The 21,201-nt window shown below is 43.2% G+C and overlaps 1 protein-coding gene across 7 annotated transcripts in view; it reads left to right on the forward strand.

Annotated features, from left to right (window-relative positions):
- The window catches only part of sgms1b (sphingomyelin synthase 1b), a 121,679-nt gene that overhangs the window by 39,639 nt on the left and 60,839 nt on the right, over positions 1-21,201 (forward strand). For 6 of the 7 annotated variants that reach the window (XM_068002554.1, XM_068002555.1, XM_068002556.1 and 3 more), the window contains exon 3: positions 19,938-20,005. The exons of the other annotated variant lie outside the window; for it this stretch is intronic. The gene's annotated coding sequence lies outside the window, so the exon portion shown is untranslated. The remainder of the gene's footprint in view (positions 1-19,937; positions 20,006-21,201) is intronic. 7 annotated transcript variants of the gene reach the window in all.

Raw genomic sequence — 21,201 nt, forward strand, 5'->3', positions numbered from 1 at the left:
CTTAAGGGCAATTAGGGATGGGCAATAAATGCTGGCCTTGCCAGCTCCGCCCACATCCTATGAATTAATTTTTAAAAATGTGTGGGATTAAATGCCCACAGAAATTGTATCCAACAAGTCTAGGGACCTGAAATAAAAACAGAAAATGCTGGAGAAGCTCCAAGTCAGGCAGCATCTGTGGAGAAAGAAACAGAGTTAACATTTCGGGTTGAAGACCTTTTGTCAGAACTGGAAGATGTTAAAGAGTTAAAGTTTTTAAGCAAGTACAGAGCCAGGGAAAGAGGGGTGGGGTGCGCGGAGGGAGGGAGGGAAGGAAGGAAAGGGAAGGTCTTTGATAGGACAGAGGATACGAGTGATTACATGACATGGGATGATGGGGCAAGGCAAGGAAGGTGGTAATGGGACTGGGTGAGAAACAAAAGATTGATCAGGAGTAGCTTTTAAGGGCAGCAGCAGAACCATTATCAACACTAGCTGACTGAAAAAATGGGAGGAGCGGTTATGATCTGAAGTTATTGAAATCATTGTCGAGTCCGGAAGGGATGTATAGTACCTAAACGAAAGATGAGGTGCTGTCCCTCGAGCTTACATTGAGCTTTATTGGAATAGTGTAAGAGGCCGATGACAGTGGGAAGGAGAATTAAAATGGCAAGTGACCGGCAGGTCAGGGTCACGCTTGTGGACAGAGCGGAGGTGTTCAGCAAAGCGATCACCCAGTCTGTGTTCGGTCTCCCCAATGTAGAGGAGACCACACCGTGAGCAGCGAATACAGTCTACTAAATTGAAAGAAGTACAAGTAAACTACTGTTTCACCTGGAAGGAGTGTTTGGGGCCCGGTGGGAAGGGAGGAGGTGAAGCGGCAGGTGTTGCATCTCCTGCGCTTGCACAGGAAGGTGCCGTGGGGAGGAGAGAGTGAATGTTGGGGGTGATGGAAGAGTGGACAAGGGTGTCGTGGAGGGAGCAGTCTCTTTGGAATGCTGGGAGGAGAGGGGAAGATGTGTTTGGTGGTAGGATCGCGCTGGAGGTGGCGGAAATGGCGGAGGATGATGCATTGAATGTGGAGGCTGATGGGGTGGAAGGTGAGGACCGGGGGACCCTATCGTGGTTCTGGAAGGGAAGGGGTGAGGGCAGAAGTGCGGGAAATAGGACGGACGCGGTCGAGGGCCCTGTCAACTACAGTGGAATGGAATCCTCGGTTGAGGAAAAAGGAAGACATAGCTGAAGCACTGGTGTGGAAGATGGTATCGTCAGAACAGATGCGACGGAGAAACTGGGAGAAGGGAATAGAGTCCTTACAGGAAGCGGGGTGGGAGGAAGTGTAATCGAGGTAGCTGTGGGAGTCGGTGGGCTTATAATAGATATTGGTTAAGAGCCTATCCCCAGAAATTGAGATCGAGAAGTCGAGGAAGGGAAAAGTCGGAGACGGCATCTTCCCATGCGGGCGCAGGAGATGCAACACCTGCCCCTTCACCACATCCCTTCCCACCATCCAGGGCCCCAAACACTCCTTCCAGGTGAAACAGTGGTTTTCTTGTTGTTCTTTCAATTTGGTGCACTGTATCCGCTGCACACAATGCAGTCCCCTCTACATTGGGGAGACCAAACACCAAACTGGGTGATCGCTTTGTTGATCATCTCCTTTCAGTCCACAAGTGTGACCCTGACCTGCTGGTCGCTTGCCATTTTAATTCTCTGTCCCACTCCTACTCTGACGTCTCTGTCCTCTGCCTCTTACACTGAGCTTCATTGGAACAATGCAAGCTCGAGGAACAGCACCTCATCTATCGTTCAGGTACTTTACAACCTTCTGGACTCAACATTGATTTCAATAACTTCAGATCATAACCACTGCTCCCATTTTTTGTCAGCTAGTGCTGGTAATGATCCTGCTGCTGCTGCCGCCGCCATTTACAGCTACTCCTGATCAATCTTTTGTTTCTCAACCTGTCCCATTACCACCTTCCTTGCCTTGCACCATCATCCCTTTTGTCATTTAATCACTCGTGCCCTCTACCCTATCACAGACCTTCCCTTTTGTTCTTTCCTCCCTCCCTCCCTCCCTCCCTCCCTCCCCTCCCCCCACCCCAACCTTTTTGTGGCTCTATATTTGCTCAAAAACTTTAACTCTTAACAACTTCCAGTTCTGACAAAAGGTCTTCAACCTGAAATGTTAACTCTGTTTCTTTCTCCACAGATGCTGCCTGACTTGCTGAGCTTCTCCAGCATTTTCTGTTTTTATTTCAGATTTCCAATGTTTGCAATATTTTGCTTCAAGTCTAGGGACCTGAAGTGTGATCTACAATTGACAAAATTGAAGATTATCTTGAACTGGTGTAAAGCAAAATAAATCATTGTTCAAGTTCTGCTGGTAGAGGTAGCTTTTACACATATTGGTGAGAAAGCTGGTTTGAAATGTGTAATTTATTTATTGCTTATTAAACCATTGTTCTAACAGTTTACATTTTGGTTTTGATAGATAATTATCAGTTAAATTACATGCTGGGAGAGCATGTTTTATTAATTACCATTGCCCCAATATTTAAACATTAACACTATCATGTGCTAATGTTTAATGTTGCTGTTGGATGCTAAGTTCTGCACTATTTTTGTGTTCTGTTCCAAGTCTGTTGTAGTAAGGTTGGATTCTTTAGTCTCTTGGAATAAAATGAAATTTCTTTCCATGGTCCATGTACGTACACATACGTGCAAACAATTGCATTGAAACATTAATGCATTCACGTCAGCCTGTAATTTTTTCATATTCTATAGTTTTGGGAGGCAAGGAAGGTGTAGAGAGAGAGATTCAAACCCTATGTAATTGCTATGGTTGCAGTCAACGGGAGGTTGATCTTATGACCCCCTCCATGCATCCTTTGCTGCTCTAACACTGGACTTTTCCTTGCCCACTGTTCCATCATTGATGGCTCCTCATTTTGCCATTATGCTCCTGCACTTTGGATCTCCTTCCCCAGTTCCATTTGCCTCGTCACCTCCCTGCTTGAAATATTTCTTTGAACTGTGCCTTTTGTTCCGCATCTTTACCTGTTCCATTATTTTTCATTTTTTTCTTTTCTTCTGCTCAGCACTCACTGTTTTGCTGTCCTACTGTTAAATGCTTTGAGACATACTCCTGCATGTGAAGAAAGCTGTAGAAATCTAAACTGCTGTTGGTAACTAATAGGCCTGGAATTTCCATGATGGTTTTCCAGTGGCAAATTGGCAGAACCCCCGGAGATGTTAGACCATGAGATTGGGAGAACCCCAATTCAGGGCCGTTGTGTGCATTGTCATGGTTGCCAACTTTTAAGTGGAGTGCTCTTATGGTTAGGATTCCTTGTACAGCAGAGGAAATGCAGCTTTATTTTATTGCTTGTTATTTTACATGGTGGTGGTAAAAATAAATGTTGTGGAATAGTCTTATTGAACTATTGTAGACTTCAGAAGTTTTGGTGGTCAAAGTCTAAATCCGTTATGAATTGTAGTGATCTATTCTGCCAATAAAGATACTGGATGTATGTGGAGGATTATAATTATTTGTTTTGAGCTGAAACCATCCCTTGTGAAAGTTAATTTTTATTCAAACTAAGCATTTTTTTTGCATTACGGGAAGTTATCAGTTTCAGGATTACTCAAGCAGCAGAGTCACCTACGGATCACGAGGCAGTGTGGCAATATTGTTAGATTGTCCTTTGCTGCGAACTGGAGAAAGATAAAAGTAAAGCCTGCCAGAAAAAGTAGAAAACATCAAATTTGGTGTCTTAAGCAAAATTCTGTTGTCAGCGCCATATAGAACAAGCCACTCAGTTGTACAATCAATCAATCACATTGAAGTAGAAGTAAAAGGCTTACTACCACTTTATTAGAATGCAGCCATGGAACCATTGAGGATAGACAATAAATGTGGCCTTGCTTATGTCACCCGCATCTCTGGATCAAATGTTAATTAATAGATACCTAATGTTTCCCTTCATCTTCATGTTGAGTAATTCCTGTAGTCCTTCCCTTCTCCCAAAAAGTAACTTTGTCATATAAAAGCTAAAGGTGTATGGCATCCCATAGTACAGTAATTTTATATTTCCATTTTACTTGTATCAAATTGTTTCTACTGCCGTTTATACAAAATAGTCAATCATTAACATGACATGGCACAATATAAAGAATAACAAATATCTGACAGTAATTCAATCTTTCTCCACAATTTGATATTGTCCCAAATGTTCAGTTGAATCCCTTCCTTATACTTTGCTTCCAGGCAATTATTATCCTATATTTACTTGAGAATTACATTACTAGCTGCTGCAATTTTTTTTAAAATGGCTTTTTGCATGTCTCCATATTGTTTGCAATTGATATCTTTATGATTAAACTAAATTTGAAAAATATTAATGTTGCATTTGCCAAAAATGCACAAAGCCAAAAAAATTAGATAATCATTCTGCTGCCACTTTTTTTTTGTCCGTTTGCCCGTTATCATCTGTGTTCTTGCTGACCTGCACTGGCATCCCATCACCTCAGCACATTAAATTTAAAGTCCTCTTAAACCCCTCCATGGTCTCCCCCCCATCCTATCTCTGTAATGTTTTCTGGTCTTGTATCCCCATCCGAATAATCTGTTCCTCTGACATAGGAACAGGAGTAGGCCATTCAGCCCCTCGTGCCTGCTCCGCCATTTGATAAGATCATGGCTGATCTGTGATCTAACTCCATATACCTGCCTTTGGCCCATATCCCTTAATACCTTTGGTTGCCAAAAAGCTGTCTCTCCGATTTAAATTTAGCAATTGAGCTAGTATCAGTTGCCGTTTGCAGAAGAGTTCCAAACTTCTACCACCCTTTGTGTGTAGAAATGTTTTCTAATCTCACTCCTTTGCCCTACTATTGGTTGCAGAAACTTCAGCTGCCTTGGTTGTACTCTGGAATTCCCTTTCGAAACACCTCTGCCCCTCTCGCCTTTTTTAAAAAAAGGCGAATCAAGCATTTGGGTCACTCCTAATCTCTCCTTTCCTTTCTCTGTGTCCATTTTCCTTTGTGAAGTTTTAGAATGTTTATTATGTTAAAGGTGCTTTATAAACAAAAGTGTAGTTGTAATTGTTTCTTTCATTGTACTTATTAAAAAAAAAATTCATGTTAATTTTTTCTTTTGTCTTCACTATGCATAAGGGTTGAGCAATTGCTTTATTATCTGGACTAGTTTGATTGCAAAAAAAAAAACTTGCTCTAGATTTGAAGTCCCTAGCCTCATGAGTTTTTATTTCCACTTTTTTTTTCAAACCTATTATCTGTCTGCTACAGTGTATTCTCTTAAATCCATTTTCCTGCTGCCACTTGGGATCACTGGTCCATTTGTGCTCTGCTAGGCTTCTGTTGCTACCCATTTTCTAATTCATGACTCCTGTTAGTTGTCCTAGCCACCGATTGCCTTTGCTTTTGCTATGGCTGTCCTACACTCTACCCTGCTCCTGCAGACCTCTAATTTCTGCCAACTGCTATGGAGCTGCTCCAGCAGCACCCCCCCCCCCCCCCCAATGTTCTCCCTACTTCTAAATTGCACAGCAGTCTGCATCTGTAGAGAGAAAAACATAGAAACAGGAAAAAAAATCCTGTGGAATTGGACTTCTGGGCAACACAGCAACAAACAAGTAATTCTTCGCCCAGGCTCATGGGCTCCACTAGCTTTAGAATGCTCTGTTTCTGCTGTGTTGGTTGCTCGACTGCCCTGTTTGCTCCTGGGCTTCTCTCCACCATTGCTCTGGCTTCTGATCTTCATTCCAGTGCTGCATTGGCCCCTGGTCCAAAGTCTGCTTTTCTGGGCTTCGCTCTGTTGCTTGCTGGACTGCCTTCTTCTGGATTGGGCCATGCTCCTATTTTCTAAGCTAACTCTGCATCTTCCATCACCCCAACATTGCCCAACTCTACCCATACCTTAGTGCCCCTGCCACTGAAGTACTCATCAGTGCTTTTGTCACCTCTAGACTGGATTTTATTCATATACCCTCCTGTTTGTCCTACCATCCTCAACCCTCCACAAATTCCAATTTCCAAAACTCAGTTGCCCCTATTCTGTCCCATCACCGATGTAATGTGTACACTTTTTTTGAGCTTGCCCATCAGATTTATGTCTTTCCACCCGCCTGTAGTTCTGGTGCGTGGAGAAATTCTCGACACACCCTGTGGCTAAAAACTCTTACCTATGGCTTATGTCTGTAGATGATTACACAGTCCTACACAGGTCACAAGGCTTTTGTAATAAAAAATAATGCATTATGTTAATGAACATCCTCCATCACATTCTGTCTTGTATACCTTGTTTGGTTTCTTGCAGCTGACTAACTCGATTCAAATCTGCTCAAGTGTAGCATTTGTGAGGTGTAAAAATCTTGTAGACTCAGTAGATACTCCCCAGTTGATGATGCCACTGTATTATGAAGATTAACGCTCTGTCTCATATAGCACACAGTAAGACCAGCACTATCATCCTGGAGCATTTGAGTGCACTATTCTGGTACAAAGTTTGTGTTACTAGAAAATGTTTTGCAACAGCTAAGTGTAATGTTCTGAAAAGCTATGCCACAGGATTGCTGAAATTTAGCTTTTAACTTTGTGATGGCTGGATACAATATAAGCAATGTATAGTGTACTGGTAATTCAAAGTCTGTTTTGGTGCTAAAAGTTTTAAATTAGCAATGTAATTATCCAAAACTTCAAATTATGCAGTGTAAATAACACAGCAAAGTGGTCATTTGGTGCTTAACATTCTTCAAATTTAGAAGATAGACTGCAGTCTATGCTTGGTAAAAGACTTTGAGCGGTAGAACTTTATGGCAGAATCTGCATTTATTTTCAAATTGATAAATAAAGGTTGCTGTCAGTAATTTTTTCATTGTAAAATTAATACATCCGAGAGGCTATATTGGTGGGGGGGGGGGGAGCCTAGTGTGGGAGATGGAAAAAAAAAATGCCTCATTGATGTGTTTTTGTGAGGTTGGGAGTGAGGCACATGGTTGAACCTTTAATCTGCATCTAATTGTGAGATACCTGACCTGGGAGTGTTCGGTTTAACACCAAGTATCAGCATCGTTCTCGACCACCTTCAGTACAAAAACATTTTTTTTTTGAAGAAACACACACAAGTTCTGTTACTTAAGTTTTTGTTCAAATTTGCCTGCATCAATGAAGTTTGCTTTAATAGTTTCTCACTTTCAGTCCTCAAAGCTGAAAAATTAGTGAGAACTTGTGGAAGAATAGCAGTGTAGCCATCAGGCAGTGACAATCAGTAAAACTAGACAACTGCAGAAATGACAGCACATGTCTACTCTTCATGTATTTGTTTCCTTAATGCTTCAAAAACTATCATTTCCCAACAATAACATTTTTTGACTTTGTTTTTCCTTCAAACTAATTTGTTTACAATAACAACTTGCGTTTATATGATGCCTTTTCATGTGAAAAAAGAACAAAGTTCCCAAGGCACTTCAAAGGCGTAAGGAAAAAAAAATTATCACTGAACCAAAGGAGGAGATTTTCGGAAGGATGACCAAAAAGCTTTGTCAACGAGGTGGATGGTAAGGAGGGTCTTGAGGAGAGGGAGTAGGAGAGGCGGAGTGGTTTAGAGAGGGAATTCCAGAGTGTTGGGCCGAGGTAGCTGAAGGCACACCGCCAATGCTGGGGTACAGGTGGGGGTTTGCACAAGAGGCCATAGGCAGAGGAATAGTATGTTTGAGGTGGTGGAGGGAAGGGGGGGTTGTAGGGTCTTAGTTGGATGAGGTTAGAGATAGGTCTGATGTAAAGCTAATATAATATTACATAGAAGCATTGGTTACCTCCACATCAAGTTAGAAACCTCCCTGATCGATATAGGTCAGCACTGCACCCTGCATCTACCCACCGAACCCATGAGGTAGTCAGTTGTTCAGTTAGAACTGGAAATTTCGTACGAAATCTGAGATCAAATGACTACGGCCGAGGTATGAATTAGAATCAAATTTCAGCACCGCAGCAGGCCTTTTGGCCAGTGCCTCTTCCTCTATATCCTTTTAGTTAGTATCTCGTTCCCTATATCCTTTTAATATCTTCTCTGTTCAACTGTTTATCTGATTGCTTCTTTAAAATACTGTGATTGGCTTAACTTTAGCCACTTTATAATGGATGCACTTAGTACTCAAACTGCGATTGTGCAGATTGCCCATTGTCTCTCTTGCTTTTGTATTTAAAGGGGTCGATATTTATCCCCCCCCTCTCCCCCCACGATGATGGGGGAGGTTAAAAGTTTAAAAATCGTGTAACTCAGCTCCAATCCGCTGTGTACGTGCCTGCTGCAATTTTTCCAGTTGTGGGTTACGTGGCGTATCTGTGTCCTGTCTTGGAGAGGTGGGAGACTTCGTTATAATGTTTAAATCAGGCTTCCACAGTGCAGTTGGGAGCCTGATTTAAATTTAACGGCTGGGGGCTGGGTTTCCTAGGGCTTGGGAAACCGGCAGCTAAATGGAGACTGGAGCTACTGGTTGCAGAATACAACTGCTTTTTAGAGCACTTTTTGTGGGCCAGGAATGCTCCCCCGGCCCCTCAAGCAAACCTTCTGCTGACCATAGCTGCGATCGGTCAACCCCTGCCCCCCCCCCCCCGAAAAAAACGCGATCCCAACCTCCCTCCCAGCGATTGGCCAGCCCCCTCCCTCCACTCCAACCCATGATCCTGAGCCTTCTGCCCCGTGATCTCCCTTAAATTCGGTGGGATTTCCAGGTCTCCCCTGGCAACCCGCTCCTTCTCTACCTCTCTGGCCCTGATATTTACAATGTTCCTATAATAATACTATAATCCCTTTGCCCCTTTTTTTTCTAACAATTCTTCAAATATCTGTGTATTTCTGCACTCGTAGGTCCCTCTACAGTTAGTAGCACTATCACCTCTGAGTCATGTGGGTGCAACCCTCACTACAGACTTCAACATATAATGTTCAGTGCACTGTCGGAGGTGCCGCTTTTCGGATGAAATGTTAAGCCGAGGTCCTGTTTGTCCTCTCGAGTGGATGTATAAGATTCCACAGCATTATCTAAGAAGAGCAGAGGATTTCTTCTGGTGTCCTGGCCAATATTTATTCCTCAGACCAACTGCACTAAAACTGTTTGGTCATTTACTTCACTGTTGTTCATTTCCTTACATTACAACAGTGATTTCACTTCAAAAGTAATATTATTGGCTGTAAGGTGCTTGGGGATGTCCTGAGGTAGATAAATGCAAGCTGTTTCTCTGTGCAAACTGGCTGCTGTATTTGCCTGCATGACAACAGTAACTGTACTTCTAAAGTAAGTCATTAGCTATAAATCACTTTGGGGTGTTCAGAGGGATGAATGGCTATATTAAGTGCAAGTTCTTTCTGTAAGTCTGGGCCTACTGACCTGGCCTGTTTGAGTCAGTATATTTTGTTTAGGCATCATTAAATTACCTTTTACTAATTTCCACTGATTTAAATTTCTGGATTCTTTTGGGTGGTGAATTAGTTTAACAAAAAACATTTCTTACTGAATTTGAGGGGGGAAAAAGAAATCCTGAAATTATCTGTTGTTTTCTGATGTTGCACATGCATTTCAAGTGACATTACCCACGTTGTTTGCTGTACGTGCCTTGCTGGATTCACATATGCACACAAATCTTTGGAGTTGAGTTTTGGCAGGAAAAGGAAGGCTGCAATTTGGATTTTTATTTAAGAGGACATTGATCATCTATATCAGAGGATGAACAACATCACCAGCCTCAACAGGCATGGCGTGCACTTCCACCACTTGTAGCTCCACATCACAGTGCTGCGCCACAGGCACCTGCACAAGAGCACAGAGGGGAACAACAGAGTGAACGACGTCGCAAGAGGCACTACTCTTGCCACAAGGTCTACAGACCATGGCTCAGCTTCCTGGACCTCTCTGAGGAGCAGTACATACGGCGGCTGAGTGAGTCGCCAGGTGGCTGCAGACACCTGCAGCCTCCTTCATGCCGAGCTGCTACCGGGCTGGGCCGAGCAGCATCTCACTACCCATTGGGGTTAAAGTCAGCACTGCCCTCAATTTCTTCGCCTCCGGATCATTCCAGGGTGCCACCGGGGACATCGGCGGGGTCTCTGTCGTTTGCACACAAGTGCAGGTCACCGACTGCTTGTTTTGCAGAGCTTCGCAGTAGGTCAACTTCCCCGTGGACGACCTCAGCCAGATGGAGAGGGCAGTGGGATTCCACTCTGTGGCTGACTTCCCACTGGTGCGGGGGACAATCGATTGCACCCGTATAGCAATCCGAGCACCTCCACACGAGCCAGGACTGTTCATCAACAGAAAGGGGTATCACTCCATCAACACTCAGCTCGTTTGTGACCACCGCAAAAGATTCCTTCATGTGTGCGCCAGATTCCCTGGCAGCTGCCATGATTCCTTCATTCTGAGGGAATCCAACATCCTGCCTCTCTTCCACGCACTGAACACCCTTAAGGGCTGGCTCCTCGGGGACAAGAGATACCCCCTGCACGCGTGGCTCATGACACCTCTGAGGAACCCCATCCCTGAGCAACAGCGTTGATATAACGACAGCCACATCGCCACCCGGTCTATAATTGAGCATGCTATAGAGCTGCTCAAGATGAGATTTGGGTGCCTTGATCGTTCTGGGGGAGCGCTTCAAAACGCACCAGAGAGAGTGGGATGCATTATAGTCGTGTGTTGTGCCCTGCACAACATAGCATAACAGAGAGGGGTGCCGCTTAAGGCCCCATCCACGAGGAGGAGGAGGAGGAGGAGGAGGAACTCATGGGCAGAGCAGTGGCTCACCTGGCTGCTCATGAGGCCGGAGAGTTACTGATATGTGAAGAGTCCAGGCCTCAAACCACCCGGAAAGAGCAGAGCCAACACCAGCCCCACCCCTCCATGCACAAAACAGTCCTGCAACTACACATACACCCAGTGTAAAGTGACCCACTGGGTGGCATCAAGTGTTGCCATTCATGGTGAACCTCATGAAAGAGCCCTATCGCAAAAGCAAGTCAAGAATAGGCAAGATGTGGCAATAGTGGTGATGATCATAACCTTTAAAGTGAGTTTAACAAAAAATCAAATATAAATGAAAACCATGACCATCTGTCAAACACCCTGTGCATACCCTTCGTGTTCACGAAACCTTAGCCTTTCTCTTCCTACTACTTCTATGTGGTGCATCCCCTGTGGCTGCAGCAGAGGTAGTGGCAGGTTGCTCATGTTCATGCCCTAACTGCCTAGATGCTTTAGGCCTACGCCCTCTGTGTTTTGGAGCCCATGAGGGTCCCTCCAAAGACTGTTCCATTTGCACCTGTGCAGGGGCAGACTCTGCCACCTGGAGAGGTGGCAGCATTGGGGGTACTGGTTGAGAGAGGGGCAATGGGTGAGACGTGGGAGCGCTTTGCGTGGCATCTCCATTTCCATGTCCCCTTTCGCCATCATCCCTTGGGCCAGGCCCACATCACTCCTACCACCCTCTGGACAAGAGTGGTGGACATGTGTGATGCATTGAAAGGCCACTTCTAAAGTTTCTCCGTTTGTTTAAGGTGGCAGAATGTTGTGCACTGAGTCCGAACAACCGTCGTTAGGGCCAGAATGGACTCATTTGTGAGCCGTGCTTGAAGCTCAATGGAGGCTAGCCTTCTCTCCATCGCGGGCATTCCTGCACTTACCTGTGACACTATCTCAAACAGTTGTTTGCGTCCCTGCGACACGATTTCATAGATTCCCTCCTGTACCTGTGCCGACATTTCACTCATGCAGGAGTTGGACTCCTCCATCCTCTGCAATATTGTGGAGAGTGCACATGGCATCTGTCCCAGTACCTCGCAAACGTGCTGCTGTCACTCGATCATTCTCCTTTTTAGAGGATGGCCCCTGGGGTTCAGCATCTGCGCCCAGCTGAGCAGAGCCTGGAGAGGAGTGCTCCCACCGATGTGGACTCTCCACAGCTGCCCCTGCCACCATTGTCTGCTCGTGCTCACTTGAGTGTGGTGACTCACCAGGTGCCAACCGAATTAACTCTACTAGGACCCACTGAGGTGTGAGTACCTGGGCTGGTGGATGGCTCACTAAGTTGTGACGGTGCACCCTCAGAGGCCGGCAGGTCCTCTGAGGAATCACCCTCTGCCGTCACTGCGGTTGTTGAAGGGCCTGTAAGAGAACAGAAGGCAATATTAAGCATCGTCATCACAGATGTCATGTTGCGATGAGCATGCTGAGGTGTTGAATATGGTGAGCATTGTTAATTTCAATTCATATTGTGTGTGATGAATGTAAAGTTGTGTCACCAGACGTTTGTGGGGTCCCAGCCTCGCCTTCCCTGTCAGACAGGCACCCGAGGGTGCGGTTGATCTCGAGCGCCTCCTGCTCAGTGTCTGTGAGGACCACTACTTGTCGTGGCCCCCCTTCAGTCCTCGTCCTCGTCCTCGCCCTCTCGGGTGCATTTTGCGCTCTCTTCTAGAAGGGGAGAAAGAACAGACGTGAATGATGAAGCGGCCAATCGATGAATGCATTGCTTTGGGTGAGGCTGACCGTGGAAGAGATGCATCAGAGGGTGAATATGGGAGAGATATCGCATTTGGACGAGGATTGGGATGAGCGGCAGTGGTGACTAATTGAGAGGTGAGGAAGTGAAGGTAAGTTGAGGATGAGCCTTAAGTGGGTGTGAGGAGTTATGTGATAGGGTAGAATTGGCAGTGCAGAATGAGTTGGGGGGGGTGGGGTGGGTGTTGGGGGGTGTGATGTGGAACACGTAATGCAGGAGAATCAATAAGTGTACTCACTTTTGCTGACCTAGTTAAGCCATTGAACCGCTTCCTGCACTGGATCCAGGTGCGGGAGATGTTGCTGCTGATGACCTAGTCAGCCACCTCGAGCATGGCCTTGGTGGCAGAGGCAGGGCACTTCCTCCCATCCACGGGGTAAAACACTTCTCTCCTCCTCCTCACCCCGTCCGTTAGTTTCTGCAGTGGGGCATCATTAAACCTTGGAGCAGCCTTGCCCCTGTGCCGCTCCATTGTGGTTTCTGGGTCTTTGCTCCAGCAAAAGCCTTTGGAGCAATGGCCCTTTAAATAGAGCTCCTCCAACTGACGCTGCGCAGCTTTCCGACGGCAAACCTGGAAGCCATGTTAAGTGGCACCAATCCACTCGCGATCACATTTTATTGGTCGGGTTACCCACGCGCCCATTCACCCACCCCCCCCAAAGCTTCCATCCTGCCTCCATTCTAAAATCGGGGCCAATTTGTGCAGTTGAAACCAACACAACCCATGACTGATGTACTACTTATCGGACCAAACAGAATTACATGAATAGCTGCCACAGGATGTAGTAACTGTATGATGAGCATCTCTGTACTGTACATTCATTGTGGTTTTACATTTTTTGCAAATATGTATTTAAAATTTTTTTTTTAGTGGAGTGACTCTTCTCCACAAATATGGAACAGTGCCAGTACAAACCAATGATTCAAATAAGTCTGTCCTGCTGCTACCACAATTGCTTACTTTTCTATAGTGCCTTTTAATATCATAAAATGTCCCAATACATTTCACATAGGAAAGAAAGGACCATGCAGAAGTAAAAGAATAGGGAGAGTTGACTGAGTACATGGTCAGAAAGATAGATTGTGAGGAGGCTTTTAAAAGCAAATGGCTGAAAGTTCTGACATCAAGTAAAGAATGCGGGGGAGAGGGTGATGTAGAGGAGCCAAGAGTCTGTGGACTGAAGGGTGCAGACTGATATGTGGGGCTGGAAAATTGGAACGGGAAAGTGAGGTGAGGCCATAGAATACTTCATAAAGACGACCAAGTATTCCAATAATGCTTTGGGGAACAGTGTGTCAGTGAAGACTGACAAGAACAGGGGTGATGGGTGAATTGACTTGGAGTAAGACAGGATGCAGACGATGAAGTTTTGAACAAGCACATGAACCTGGGGAAGCCAGTGAGAAGGCAAGTCTTGAGGTGATGAAAGTCTGGATAACTGTTTCAGCAGCAGAGCTGGGGAGGTAGGGGTGAAGGCGGGCAGGGTTGCAGTGGTGGACATATACTGCTTTAGTAATGAAGTTCAGCTCTGGATCGAACAGGATTCTTTGTGGCTCCATGGGATGTAATTTCATGCCAGTTACCAGCCCATTTTCATTAATTCAGTGCCTAACAATGGGTGAAAATGCTGCTACCATAGAACAGTTGATGCCCAGAGCACAGTGTTGAACTTTTTAAATACATAACACTTCCATCCCTTAATGAGGTTCTTGGTGATGGGAAAGGATATTATATCTCTGTAAAGAAAGATCTTGCATTTCTATAGCGCCCTTCACATCCTCAGGACATTCCAAACCATTTTACAGCCAGTGAATTAGGTTTGAAGTAGTCACTTCTGTAGGCAAGCACAGCAGCCAATTTAGGCACGACAAGGTCTCTGGAACAGCGTTGAGATGAATGACCAATTAATCTGTTTTTGGTATTGGTTGAGGGGCAAATATTGGCCAGAACATTTTTTTTTAAAGGGGAAAAGTGAACCCATCAAATCATTCAAAATATTTGGCAATCCCTTTGGTTGCTACCTCCACTAAGCTAAGGACCTACTACTTGTAATATAATGAAGCTTCCTGTCTATTGATGGAACATGGAAAGATGAGTAGGCCATTCAGCACCTTGTCCCTGTTCTACCATTTAATTAATCTTGGCTGATCTGCAATTTATCCATTTACCCACCTTTGATCCATATCCCTTGAAAATGTCAATTAACCAATCATCAACAATACTTTGGGGAAAGAGTGTTCCAGATTTGCACTACCCTTTTGTGTGGAAAAATTGCCTCCTGATTTCACTCTTGAAAGGCCTATCTCTAATTTTAAGATTGTGCTCCCTTGTTCTAGATTCCCCCACCAGAGGAAATATGTTCTCTATCTACCCTATCGATTCTCTCATTTTAAACACCCCGATTAGATCATCCTTCAAAGTTCTAAACCGAGAATACAAGCCAAGTTTATGCAAAATGCTCAATTTAAGCCTGGTATCACTCTGGTGAATCTGTGTTGTACACCCTCCAAGGCCAGTATATCCTTCCTGAGGTGTGGTGCCCAAAACTGAACGCAGTACTCCAGATTGGGTCTAACCAAGGCTCTACAACTTCCTCACTTTTTTGAATTCCAGCTCCCTTGAGATGAAGGCCAACATTCATTAGCCTTTTCAATTTACTTTTTGTATGTACCTGTGCACTAGTTTTTTTTAACTAGATGAACTGTGGGGAAGCCAATATTAGAACCAATCAAGTTATCAAAAACCAGGTATGAAGTGCAAATTTTTGAGGTAATATTTGAAAGCAAAAGTGATGTATACTATATGCTAGCTGACCTCCAACAGTTGCAGTTGGTAATTACAGGAAGTGAGCTGAACACAGATATAGCTGAGGAGTAATCAACAACATGCATTTATATAGCACCTTTTAACGTAATAAAATGTCCCAAGGTGCTTCACAAGCGTTATCAAACAAAATTTGACACCAAGCCACATAAGGAGATATTAGGACAGGTGACCAAAAGCTTGGTCAGAGGTAGGCTTTAAGGAGCGTCTTAAAGGAGGAGAGGCGAAGAGGTTTAGGGAGGGAGTTCCAGAGCTTGGGATTAGGCAGTTGAAGGCATGGCCGCCAATGGTGGAGCGATTAAAATCGGGGATGCGCAAGAGGCAAGAATTGGAGGATGGCAGAGAAATCGGAGGGTTGTAGGACCGGAGGTGGTTAGAGATAGGGAGGGGCAATGCCATGGAGGGATTTGAAAACAAGGATGAGAATTTTTAAATCGAGCACAGGGGTGATGGGAGAACGGGACTTGGTGTGAGTTAGGATACGGGCAGCAGGGTTTTGGATAAGCTCAAGTTTGTGGAGGGTGGAAGATGGGAGGCCAGCCAGGAGTGCATTGGACTAGGCAAGTCTAGAGGTAACAAAGGCAAAGAATTCGGGCATGAGCAAATTGAAGCAAGTTTTTAACATTCTGTAATATATTCTAGAGGGAGTGCAGCTGAATTTCTTTGAAGTATATCTCAACTCAAACAACCAATATTTATGTAAACAGCAAGTTCTGCAATTACATTACCAATATTCAAGTTTGGAGAAGACTGAATAAAATTCCTAATTTTAAATGCATTTTTAAGTAAAATAACTTGGTAACACTAACTACTGTTGCAGAGATAGTTGAAGAAGGAAAGATACAAATTTGAGTAATATATATTTGTGGCATTGCAAAAAAAGCCAAATCCTAAACAGATGGACAGCAAAGAGCTGCTTTTTTTTGTACAGAATTTTTTGTTACTGGAATGTTTCTTTAATCTCCTGAAGCGTGCAAGGAAAACATTTCACTTTTCAGGAACCAAAGAACAAAATGTAGTTTTTGCAGTGTCTCTGAGGAGATCTTTTTCAAACTTCATTTCAAAGTTTTTCAATGGAACTGAGCAACCCCCACCCCCTGCCATTCCAAACACTTACAACAATGTAACCTCTGACTCACTATGAGCAATGTCACAGGAGATATGTTAGCAATATTATCTTTTTTTTTTAAAAAAGTAACTGGAGTAATTTTTAAATTGATCTAGCTTCGTTCTCTATCTCTGCAGGGTGGATGTTGAGTACATGAGGGGCATTTTAGTTCAATTCTGCTTGTATGACTGCTACTTTTATCAGTAAATTAATTTGAATATTTATGAAAATAAATATTGGGCTTCCTTCATTTATCACAGTAATAAACCTGTCACAAAACCCAGTGGAAGTGAATGGCTATCAAAACTTCTAAAAGTCATACTGTCTTATATGGCTTCAGAGTGGTAGACGTGTTCAATAGAGAATACATCTGTTTTGGTGCACAAAATCTATAATGTGCTAAAAAGGGGCTGAACTTACAGTAAGAGTTAAGGCATGAAAGTCAGTTGAAAGAAAATAAGGCTACGTGGAGGGGGAAGGACCATTCAAATCTGTGCTATCCTAGTCGTATTTCAAGATCAGGTGTGACCATCCTGCTCTCTGAACTGGAAATGTTTTTTTAGTATTTCAAATGAGTTGCTATTTACTGCATTTTGTAGTTTGCGGAAAACCCTAGACATCACGGCAACCTGGTTCAACAACAGTAAAGTTTGGGTAAATGTATGGGGATATAGATACTTCATAGAGATAGAAAAGACAAACTGGAAAGGGGGGTAGCATTTAGTTGAACGAGATCTTGGTAATAATGGCAATGGCTGGGTCTGGTCCAGGTGCAGAGAAGATGGAAATCTTGTGGCTAGGGATGGGAGTCATGAGGGGAAGGAAACTTAACCTGATCAACAGCAGAAACCCATAGTTAAGATGAGTGGTTGGACCAAGAATGTTGTAGTCAGAGAAGTGTGTAGAGGAACAGATACAGTTGTTATGGATGACTTCAATTTACCAGGGATAAATTGGCAAATCTTTAAAGTAGGAGTGAAAATATGATTGTGGACACAATATTGGATTATTACATGGAACAATTGATTTTGGTGGGGAAGTGGGGGAAGACATACTGAAAGAAATAGAAATTTCAGATAAGGCAGTCACTGATGGGCTGAAGAAGTTAAAGGAAGGCGAGGCAAAAGGTCTAGATGTACTTTGTACATAGGTGTTTAAAGTGGCCAATGAAATCAGTAATGTCTTAGTCACTAGATATGTATGGTACAGTAAGAGGGCATTGGCATGAATTTGTGGCAAGTTCTTTTGAGGAAATACAGATTTTGACATTCTACCGATGCAACATATTTAAGTTTCAGGAAAATTCTTGATGCGGTACTTATAAGCCTATGCTGTATAATAATTAGTCATAAGGTATATAGGGAAGATTGGGTTTGTTTTCCTTGGAGCAGAGGAGGCTGAGGGGGGACATGATTGAGGTGAATAAAATTATGAGGGGCTCAGATAGGATGGATACTAAGGAGCTTTTTCCCTTCGTTGAGGGTTCTATAACAAGGGGGCATAGATTCAAGGTAAAAGGCGGGAGGTTTAGAGGGGATTTGAGAAATAACTTTTTCACCCAGAGGGTGGTTGGAGCCTGAAACTCACTGCCTGAAAGGGTTGTGGAGGCAGGAACCCTCACAACATTCAAGAAGCATTTGGATGAGCACTTGAAATGCCATAGCATACAAGGCTACGGACCAAATGCTGGAATATGGGATTAGATTAGACAGGGCTTGATGGCCGGCGCGGACATGATGGGCCGAAGGGCCTCTATCCGTGCTGTATAACTCTGACTCTATGACTCTAAAGCAAGCTTCTCGATTGAAAGTTCGCTAAACCAGAGAAAGCAAATGTTAAATGGAGTTGCATCAACATTGTAAAGACTCACTAGTGGGGTGTCATGGCGATCAATGCTTGGGCCATTATTGTTTGCAGTGTAGAGGGGTAATTTGTAGCTGGGAACAGAAACAAATCCTAAGTTTGCAGATGATACCAAATTTAGGGTGGGGCAGGTCAAACAGTGAGGAAGAGACAGACCAAATACAAAGGGATCTGGATAGTTTGGGAAGATGGATTGATGAATGGCTAATGACACTTAATGTGGACCAATGAAAGGTAATGAGTATATAAACTAAGTGGCTCGAGGCTACAATGCAACAGAGGGTTTGGGGGTGGGGGGGATACACTGTGTTGTGTAGCAGCATTAAGGAAAGCGAACTGTATCATGGATATATAGTCAAAAAGATAGGGCACAGAATGCAAGAATTGTACATGAGTCTGTACAGTGCACTGGTATGACCACACCTGTACTATGGTGCAGAATTCTACTCACCATATTACAGCAAGGATATTCAGCATTGGAGGCAGTGCAGAAATGGGCAACCCAACTGATAACTAGCTTGAGACATCTGAGCATAAGGAGAGGTTTGAAGAGCCACAGTTGCTGACTCAGAAGGTTCTGGGAAGATATTCAAATGTTCAAGATTCTTAAGGAGAATAGATAAATTGAACCCTGCTTAATGTCAAGAGATTGCCACAGGCTGTAGAACAAGGAGACCCAGGCTCAAGATTAGAAGCAGGATGTTGTGTGCACAGTTTAGATATAATGGCCTAGGCTTTCTGATTGCATTGCTGATGGTAGCCCAATCATTTTAACATTACTGTTAATATTATGATTTTAAATGCAGGCCAGTGGCTTTTCGCAGAGGACAGTGAATGTGTGGAATGGCCCACCCAGGATGATTGTGGAGGCAGATTGTGTGGAAAAAAATAAGGGATAATTGGAAAGATATTTGAGCAAGTGGACAGCTGAGTATTAACTGCAGGCCTTTTTGTTCCTGTACTTTGTTCCTATGTAAGGAATGGTTTTAAGCACCCAATGCACATTGCATTGTGACTTCAGTGCTAAAATCTAAACTACATTTATGTTAAAGAATGAAAGAACTTGCATTTATGGCGTGCCTTTCAAGATCGCAATGTCCCGAAGTGCTTCACAGCCAATGAAGTATTTTGAAGTATAGTCACTGTTGTAATGTATGGGAATGCAACAACCCATTTGCACATAGCAAAATCTGGAAAAATATGAAATGTTTTCAAATTCAGAGATCCTTTTTGAGTCCTTAACTCTTATGCAAGTGACTAACAGGGACGCTAATCTAGATTGGTTTACTATTAACCACCCCTGCTAATAAATAAACCTTTCTGCTTGGCTGTAAGTGGTGTTTTTTGTAGTGCAGAGTTTAGCTTGGTTAATAAAGGTAACATTTGTTGAATCAGTGCAAAGAAATTGGGGAGAAAAAGGGAAAGGATTTTTATATCTCAGGATTTTGAGACATGCAAACATAATGTTGAAATGTGACTTTCCCATCACCTACAAAATGCTGTTGTGTGAAAGGTTCTGTTTTGGGTTTAATATCACATATGCTCAGTTCATGTACTGATGATTTGAAAACCTTTGTTTTACAGAAACCTCCCTCCTGAGCCTTAATCAACTGAGGTTTCACAATAAACTTGAAAAGTAACACATCAAGTTGGTAGGTTGAAATACTTTCTCTGTAATCACATAAATTTACTTTTCTTAGCCCAGGGTTGCAGGGACCAAAAGATCATCTTGCCAGTTAACAGAACTGTGAATATTTAATTGGCTACTCTCACTGGTTTCCAGTTGGACCTTAATGTAGTTCTTCAAGTTTATGTACCCATTGTTTGAACTTTCGTTTGTTTCTTACATACAAAACTGCATGCTTATTGACATTATATCCTTAGAGCTGAAACTAGTGAGGCTGGCATATGACAGTGGGTTTCAACTGTTCCTGCCCAATATAGTGCATTGGCTGATCATGGATTATTTTGTTGGGTCTTAGTGCCTGACCTCTTAAGTTAGATATCGTGTTGAAAAACCCTGAAAAAGTACTTTTTTCTCTTTCAATTTACAACACACAGTACAAAATAAATTCATAGTAGTCCTCCAATAAAATTTATGCTTGTAATTCCATTACACACAATCTGACCTTTTGCTTGTCTTGTGATCTGTTCATACTGATTGTTTGTTTCTCTAGGACATTGCAGCTACAATTTTTCCTCTTAATTAAAATTTTGTGATTTTATTACTTTTGCTGAGGATGATTAAATGAGATGCATATTTTAATACCCGTTAAGTGTGAGGTGCATCTCCCCTCTCTTCAGTTGCTTCCAGTCTTGAATACTGTAGTGAGGGTGTAGAATGAGATTCGAGACTATCTCAAAATAGAATTTATTGCACTACCAATGCCATAAGGTTTTCTGAAGTGCGTGTGGGTGAAAGAAAAACCTCAGTAGCAGCTGTGTGAACTCTGCTGTGGTTAGGTTTAAGCACTGTACCCTGATCAAACAGACCCTATAGATCCTGTAGTGGTTGTCTTAACACTTGAATGCAAATCACCCATGTGGCTGTATGGTTCATAAACCTAGTCAAAACCATTGTTTGTTTTTGCAATGTAACTTTTACAGATCAATTTTAATTTAGTAATTTTTTCACTGTTACAGTTGAAGTGTAATCATGTTACCTGTGTAGAAACACCAAAGAAAACTTCTTTATTCACCTTTCAGGAGGTTTGAGATCCCTTTAAGTGAACTGTGCTGAACACTACTTGACAGAATTAGAAGTAAAAAAAACAACTGAGAATGTGCTGTAAAGTCACTGTCTTAAGGAGACAATCAAATTCTATGTAGCAAGTTCATTGACACAGCA

This window comes from Heptranchias perlo, chromosome 21 (genome assembly GCF_035084215.1).
Source record: "Heptranchias perlo isolate sHepPer1 chromosome 21, sHepPer1.hap1, whole genome shotgun sequence".
Lineage (NCBI taxonomy): Eukaryota > Metazoa > Chordata > Chondrichthyes > Hexanchiformes > Hexanchidae > Heptranchias > Heptranchias perlo.